Genomic DNA, 8,031 nt, shown 5'->3' with positions numbered 1-8,031 from the left:
CCATACAATGGAATATTATTCAACCTTGAAAAGGAAGGAAATTCTCACACATGCTATAATGTGAATGAACCTTGAGGACATTATGCTGAGTGAAATAAGCCAGTCACAAAAGAACAAATGCTTTATGATCCCACTTACATGAGGCATCGAGAATAGTCAAATGCATAGAAACAAAGTAGAAGAGTGCTAGGGGGGCGGCTGGTGTGAGGGTGGGGAAAGAATGGGGAGTTAATATTTCCTGGGTATAGTTTCAGTTTTGCAAGATGAAAAGTTTTGGAGATGGATGGTGGTGATGGTTGCAGAACAATGTGAATGCACTTAACCCTACTGAGCTGCACGCTTAGAAATGGTTGCAGTGGCAAATTTTATGTTATGTGTGTTTACTACAGTTTAATTTTTTAATTTAAAAAATACTTTATATGTTGTGTGGTGTGTGTGTGTGTGTCTGTGTGTGTGTGTGTGAGAGAGAGAGAGAGAGACAGATGTTGGGTTGCTTGGGGGTGGGGGCAATGGTGGGTGATAATGTATTAAGCCTAGATGCAAAGCAAGGGCAAGATGACCTGTAACATCTGTGTGACATCTCTAAGGCAATCCTTTGGCAAATGATGAGCAGTGCTTAGGTAGTTTATTTGGCTCCAAAAGTATCCTGAACCTCCTCCAGCAGTGCTGCCAACTCCTGGCACCCAGCATGGTGTTGCATGCTTCTTAGTTGATAGAAAAAATCGCCTGCCTCGGAGGATATATAGTGTGGCTTCTGACATCTTCCTTGTTTGTCTTGGAGTGAGATTTCCCTTCCTTCCCTTCCCACATCTACTCAGTCATTCAGCCAGTAACTATTCGTCCGTGTACACCATGGGCCAGGCTCTGTGCTAGACACAGGGGATTGAGAGGTGAACACAGCAGTTGCTGCCTGCAGGAGGCTCCTAGCCCAGCAGGAAAGACAGACAAGCAGACAAGCAACTGCCACAAAGCAGGAGGCACATGATGATGGGTGGCACCAGGAGCTAAGGGGACATGGGGCATTGCAACACCCCATGTCCAGAGTCATCTGGAGGGCATGGAGAGTAAACCCAGAAGTGGGACACTCACAGTCCAGCTGAGATCTGAACTCCTATGGAAAATTCGGAGTTATTCCTGAAAAAATAAAATAAAATAAAATAAAAAAGCCAAACCTTAGAAGGGAGATTAGGGAATAAGAATACAGAGGTGCAGCTACTCAGAGAACAGCACTGTGGGGTCTAGAAGAGATCCAAGAGAGGACATGGTGCCTTTAAGGAACAAAGAGAAAATAGTAGTACTAAAGCACGGAGCACCAGGGGAACTGTGCTGAGGCAGGCAGTCCCCAGGCACTGAGGGTCTTAGCATCTGTTTAGGAGCAGCCGGTCACCATGCCAGGGACAGTGGGAAACATTTGAAAGTACTCAAACAAAGGAGCACCCTAATGCCATTTGCAATTCTAAATGAACAACGGAAACGCACCTTGAGTTGGAGGAGTGTGAGGCTGGTGTGGATGTTGGGAGATCTGTGTATTAGTTCCATGTGGCTGCTGTCACAAATTACTACAAACCTGGTAGCTTAAAACAACAGAAATTTATTACTTCACAGTCCAGGAGGACAGAAGTTGGAAATTTGTTTCACTGGGTTCAAATCAAGGTGCTGACAGGGCCAAGCTCCCTCCAGAGGCTCTAGCGGAGCTCTCTGTGGCTTCTGGTAGCTGCAGGCATTCATTGGCTTGTGGCCGCATCCCTCCAATCTCCACCTCCATCTTCATTATCACCTTTACTGTGTGTCCCATCTCCTGCTGCCTCTTCCTTGTAAGGACACTTGTGATGGTATTTAGGACCCACCTGAATAATCCAGGGTAATTTTCGCATCTCAAAATCTTCATTTAAACCCTTGTACACTGTTGGTGGGAATGTAAGAAGGTACAGTCACTATGTAAAACAGTATTACAGTTTCCCAAAAAAATTAAACATAGAATTACCATATGGTCCAGCAATTCCTCTCCTGGGTATAGGCCCCAAAGAACTGAAAGCAGAATCTAAGGAGATATGTGTACACCCATGTTCACAGCAGCACTATTCACAATAGCTACAAGGTGAAAGTAATGCAATGTCCATCAACGGATGAATAAACAAATGTGCTATATACACACAATGGCATATGATTCAGCCTTCAAAAGGAAGGAAATTCTCTCATACACTACAGAAATAAGCCAGTCACAAAAGGGCAAAGACTGTATGAGTCCACCTTTGTATTTCATTTTATTTTTGAGACAGGGTCTTGTTCTGTCACCCAGGCTGGAGCGCAATGGTATGATCCTAGCTCATTGCAGCCTCTGACTCCTGGGCTCAAGTGATTCTCCCACGTCAGCCTCCCCAGTAGCTGGGACCACAGGTGTGCACCTCCACACCTGGTATATTAGTCCGTTTTCACACTGCCAATAAAGACATATCTGAGACTGGGCAATTTACAAAAGAAAGAGGTTTAATGGACTCACAGTTCCACAAGGCTGGAGAGGTTTCACAATCATAGCAGAAGGCAAGGAGGAGCAAGTCACATCTTACATGGATGGTGGCAGGCAAAGAGAGAGCCTGTTCAGGGAAATTCTCATGTTTAAAACCATCAGATTTCATGAGACTTACTCACTATCCCAAGAACAGCATGGAAAAGACCTGCCTCCATGATTCAATTACTTCCCACCGGGTTCCTCACATGACACTTAGGAATTGTGGGAGTTACAATTCGAGATGAAATTTGGGTGGGGACACAGCCAAACCATATCACCTGGCTAATTTTTAAATCTTTGGTAGAGACAAAGTCTGACTAGCTGCCCAGGCTGGTCTCGAACTCCTGGGCGCAAATGATCCTCCCGCCTCAGCCTCCCAAAGTACTGAGATTACAAGGGTGAGCCACTGTGCCGGGCCTCATTCCACCTAATATGAGGTATCTAGAGTAGTCAAATGCACAGAGAGAGAAAGTGGAAGAGTTGTTGCCAGGGGCTGAGGAGAGAGAGAAATGGAAGTTATTAATGGGTACAAAGTTTCAGTTCTGCAAGACAAAAAGAGCTCTAGAGATGGACGGTGGTGATGGTCACACAACATAGGAATATACTTAATGCCACTGAACTCTGCACTTAGATGAATAAACTGGTCAAGTCTATGTTATATATTTTATCACAATTTTATAATTTTTTTTAAATTCCTTAACTTAATCACATTGGCAAAAACTTTCCCACGTAGGGTAACATTCACTGTTTTCCAGCGATTGGCACTTGATATCTTTGGGGCCACTATTCAGACGGCTACAGTCACTTAGGAGACTACTGCAGTGGTCCAGAGAAGAAGTGATGGAGGCATGAACTAGACCACAGGCAGTGGGGATTCTAGAGCTGCCAGGCAGGCACTGCTGGTGGGAGCTGGGAACTGGGCAGGAAGAGTGATGCCTGGCACCCTGGTTTCTGGCTGGGGCAACTCACAGAAACTCTCAGCAATGCTGAGAGAAGAGCAGATGGAGGGTGGGATCAAAGGGAAGACTGGTGTTGGGGAAGAGATTGAGGTGAGTTTTAGACACATTTGCAGGTGTCGACCAAAAGCTGGGCCACTGAGCAGAGACCTGCCTACATCTTGAGGCCCCACACAAAGGTCTTGTCCCAAATGGGTGAGCCAAGGAAGAGCAGGGATGCTATGGAGGGAGGAGGCAGCCACAGGCAGGGCTTGGGGATAGTCTGGAAAACAGAGAATGAGAGGAGTCAGGGCAAAGAGGCGAGGTCTGTGGAGGTGCCACAGGAAGGCATTGGGCACTGGCTCCAACTGAGAGCTGGGAGCTCAGGAAAGCTCAGGTGGCTAGACCCGGCCAGGGGGCAGACATGGAATAACAATGGCCTTCAGTGAGGGCAAGGCCATCTGTAGCAAAATGTCCACCCTCCATGCCAAGCCTCCCACCCAAATATCCCTTCTGATTTCCCATGCTATGAGAGCCTGAGCCCCGGAGCCCTTGGAGAGAAGATCCATCGGAGGCGGGAAGGTGGGGGGACCCACGTGGCTCAGGTTAAACTTACACCTGGCTTTGCATGGAGAAGTCTTGGCGAACTTCTGAACAACAAATCAAGTTACAGATGGCTGAAACAAAGGGTAGTTTCCCAGGAGCCGCTGAGACCATCAGTAGGGGCCCTGTAGACTTTCATCCAAGTCAGACTCAACTGTATCTTTCTTTTTCCAATTTTTTAAAAATTGTAGTAAAATACACATAACAGAAAATTTACCATCTTAACCTTTTTTTTTGAGACAGCGTCTCACTCTGTCACCCAGGCTGGAGTTCAGTGGTGCGATCTTAGCTCACTGCAACCTCCGTCTCTGGGTTTCAAGTGATTCTCCTGCCTCAGCCTCCCGAGTAGCTGGGATTACAGGTGCCTGCCACCATGCCTGGCTAATTTTTGTATTTTTAGTAGAGACAGGGTTTCACCATGTTAGCCAGACTGGTCTCAAAACTCCTGACCTCAAGTGATCAGTCCGCCTCCGCCACCCAAAGTGCTGGGATTGCACGTGTGAGCCACCGTGCCTGGCCTCCATCATAACCATTTTTAAGCACGTTGTTCAGTGGTGTGACATGCATTCCCACTGCTATGCAGCCATCGCCGCTAACCATCTCCAGACACTTTCATCTTGTAAAATTGAAACTCTGCACCCATTCAACAATAACTCCCCACGTCCCATTCCCCTCAACTGTATCTTTTTAAAGTGCTTTTCCCAGTGAAGTTTCTAACATTGCTAAAGAACATAAAATATAAAGATATGGCCACGCAGCAGGGGCTTTTTACCCTGCAGAATGCCCACTAAACTGTTTTTGTATGTTTAATTTCTTTAACCAAGGAAATAGGGGATGCCCAACATTTGGTCCCCAAACCAGAAAGACTGTGGGTTCCTTGCATCAAGCCGGGGGTTTTAGTGAACTCCCCCATGGGGACTCTGTCGGCCCGCTCCACCTCGGGTGTTCCCCCGCCCCTGCCTTTTCCTCTCTCACCTCCTCCATCCACCCCTCTCAGCCTTGCAGTCGGCCTGCCTCTCCTCTGGTCGCTCTGTTTGTAGGGAGGGTCTGCTTGAAGGGAGTTCCCATTCTCTCTCACCCAGAGTCGAGGCTCTTGACTCTATTGTACCTAAAAAGCTCCTGAGGAATTTGACAAGGCCCCATCCTCAGAGATAAGGGGTGAAGCCCAGGAATCTGCATTTTTAACAAGCATCCCAGGTGATCCTGACACTTGCACACACCCCCACACACACCCACGCCGACTACCCACACACTTCCATGGCTCAGAAGTCTGCAGGACCCACAGCAGATATTCGGGACTATTTGTTCAATCCACACCTGAGTCGTTGCACGATTATGCTGAAGTTCCTCGGAACACCTCGCCTGCCATCTGACAGCTTCCCATCCAGAAACCACACAGTACAGTAAAAAACAGAAAAAAGAAAGCCGTTAGACCCCAGTGAATGTTATTTTTAATGAAAGTGGTGCATTTTGACTCACTATGTTGAGACCAGATTATAAATGAGTCATCAGTGAATCGACCACAAAGAGCCTTTGCGGAGGTGATTTACAGGCGAGCTCTGATATCTGCTGTCCTCTGCACACGCTTCACAGAGATGCTGTCAGACGCAGAGCTGGTCTGGGGCATCTGTTGCCGCGTCAGCTCAAAAGGACGCTGTGTTGTCACCAATGGGATTCCCCAGCCCAGGCAATGTTGCGGTCCCACCCACACAAGGAAGGCAGCCATCACTGAACAATGCTTGTGGTTACATCATCATTGCTGGTTTCCAGGTAGTGACTAGCAGATACTGGAGAGAGACAGGCCATCTGCTCTTCCTGTGCACCTCAGCTCCTCCCTCATACCCACATCCTCTCGCCTGGTCTTCTAGAAGCAGCCCCTATGCAGACAGACCAGCAGGACTGAAAGTTGGACAGACTCGAGCCGGAGAGCCAGGTGGAACAACCTGGCCAGAAAGTCTCGCCGCAAAGAGTCTGGCCACAGCCCCGCTTTCCTCATCTCTAAAATGTCCACATGGCCGCCTGCCCTACCCGGCTCAAGGGAATGTTGCAAGGCTCTCATGGAAACCATGCTTGTGAGGGTTTTGAGGGACAGTAGAAAACAAATAACTTGCTTTCAGAGGGTGCTTTCACCAGTCAGCAGCGTCTGACCCGGGCAAAGCCAGACAACTAAAATGGAATGAACCTGCAGAGTAGGGTGGGGGTGAAATGCTCCACTTCCAACCCAGAAAGGAGATGCCAATGCTCATGTTTCCCCTTAGAGAAACAGGCAATGTTTGAACAGGAACAACGACACCAGAGGGTCAGTCACACACAGAACACCCCATCTCCATGCCGATGGGGGACTGACTGTCCTGCTGCTGAACTGCACCCCTGGGCTCTCCGGGACACTCCACTGGTGGCCACACTCAGGAAAATAAAGAAAAGCCTTCGAAAGGACCCTTCTGGCCATTTAGGGAATGCACACGCCTGCTAGCTCCTGCTTGCCTGCTCAGAACTGCCTCCACTGGGGCAGGAATCTGCAGCCAAGAAAATCTCTGACAACCCCAGGGACAGAAGGGTCAGTCTAGGGGACTGTCGACCAACCCAGCAACCCAGATTAGCCTGCTCCACCAGGAACTCTGTGTCCAGAGAGCAAGATCTGCCACAAGCAAAACTAGGCCTCATGTACTATTCCACAATAGCAACTAGAAAGCATGTGATCCAGAAAACCTTCAAAGAAGGCCAGAAATTCATTAAATCTGAAAAGAAGGGAAGAAGGGCCGGGGAGAGGAAAACACTGTTTAGCAAAGCCAACTGAATCCCTCTTCCATACATCACAGATGCAGGACCAGTCTCAGCATTCAAGAGGAAGAGAAAAATGAAAACAAAAACCAATCTGGAGTTGAATGTCAGCCTTCCCCTCACTGGTTCTGGGTCCTTTGGAAGGCCATATTGTCCCCGGACCTCTCTTGCTTCAGTGGCCTTCCTGCCAGGATTGCCATATGGATTAAATGGACTCATTTATGTGTTGTACCTACACAGTACCTGCAACATAGTAAACATCCAATAAATGTTGGTTTCTTGCTACAAGAAATTGTAAAATATGGGCACAAATTCCTCCTACCTTGTTAAGCACATCCCTTGGCAATGACTTAGCTGCTACTCCCATCAAGAGTTGTGGTCTATGTCCCTACCCCTTGAATCCAGGCTAGCCTGGGACTTGCCTCAACCAGTGGAATTTAACAAAAGTAACAGTGTGTGACTTCCAAGGCTAGCCCTTGCCACTTCCACTTTTGCCCTCTTGGAATGTGGCCCAGAGACAGCCATCTAAGGAAGCTGATCCAGGCCACTGGAAGAGGGGTGGGCAGATGGAGAAGTGATGTCCCCCAGCCAGCTGCCAGTCACATGAGAGAGGCCATCTCAGATCTTCCGGCCCAGCTGAGCATTCAACTAAATGCAGTCACATGAGTGAGCCCAAGCAAAACCAGCAGAACTGTCCAGACAACTCATAAAATCAGGAAAATAATCAACTCTTGTTTTTTTGTTTGTTTTTTGAGATGGAGTCTCTGTTGTCAGGCTGGAGTACAGTGGTGCAGTCTCGGCTCACTGCAACCTCTGCCTGCTGGGTTCAAGCGATTCTCCTGCCTCAGCCTCCTGAGTAGCTGGGCCTACAGGCGCCCAGCACCACGCTCAGTTAATTTTTTGTATTTTTAGTAGAGACGGGGTTTCACCGTGTTGGCAAGTATGGTCTCAATCGCTTGACCTCGTGATCCGCCCACCTCGGCCTTCCAAAGTGCTGGGATTACATTGTTGTTTTAAGTCACTAAGCCTTGGGATGATTTAGTATGCTGCAAATTCTTACTGAAATACTTTTCTTATTTCCACCTCTAAAACATCTTCTCCCTTGGGCATTCTTGGGTTTACCTTAGCCATACCACATCTGGTAGATTATTCAATGAAAAACTAAGAGTTTATGGGGACCAGGAACTATGGTTTTCACAGTCA

The 8,031-nt window shown here is 47.9% G+C and overlaps 1 long non-coding RNA gene across 1 annotated transcript; it reads right to left on the bottom strand.

Moving 5' to 3' along the window:
* Window positions 1-831: 831 nt before the first annotated feature.
* Window positions 832-5,751, bottom strand: LOC134760762 (uncharacterized). The gene is made up of 3 exons (XR_010138712.1): window positions 5,365-5,751; window positions 2,501-2,594; window positions 832-1,903 (listed from the first exon to the last, which is right to left on the bottom strand). It is a non-coding gene; the product is annotated as an uncharacterized LOC134760762 (long non-coding RNA).
* Between the last annotated feature and the right edge of the window lie 2,280 nt (window positions 5,752-8,031).

Source organism: Pongo abelii, chromosome 1, assembly GCF_028885655.2.
Source record: "Pongo abelii isolate AG06213 chromosome 1, NHGRI_mPonAbe1-v2.0_pri, whole genome shotgun sequence".
In the NCBI taxonomy this organism is placed as follows: domain Eukaryota; kingdom Metazoa; phylum Chordata; class Mammalia; order Primates; family Hominidae; genus Pongo; species Pongo abelii.
The sequence above is the reverse complement of the archived record's forward strand: the minus strand, read 5'-3'. Positions and strand labels throughout refer to the sequence as shown.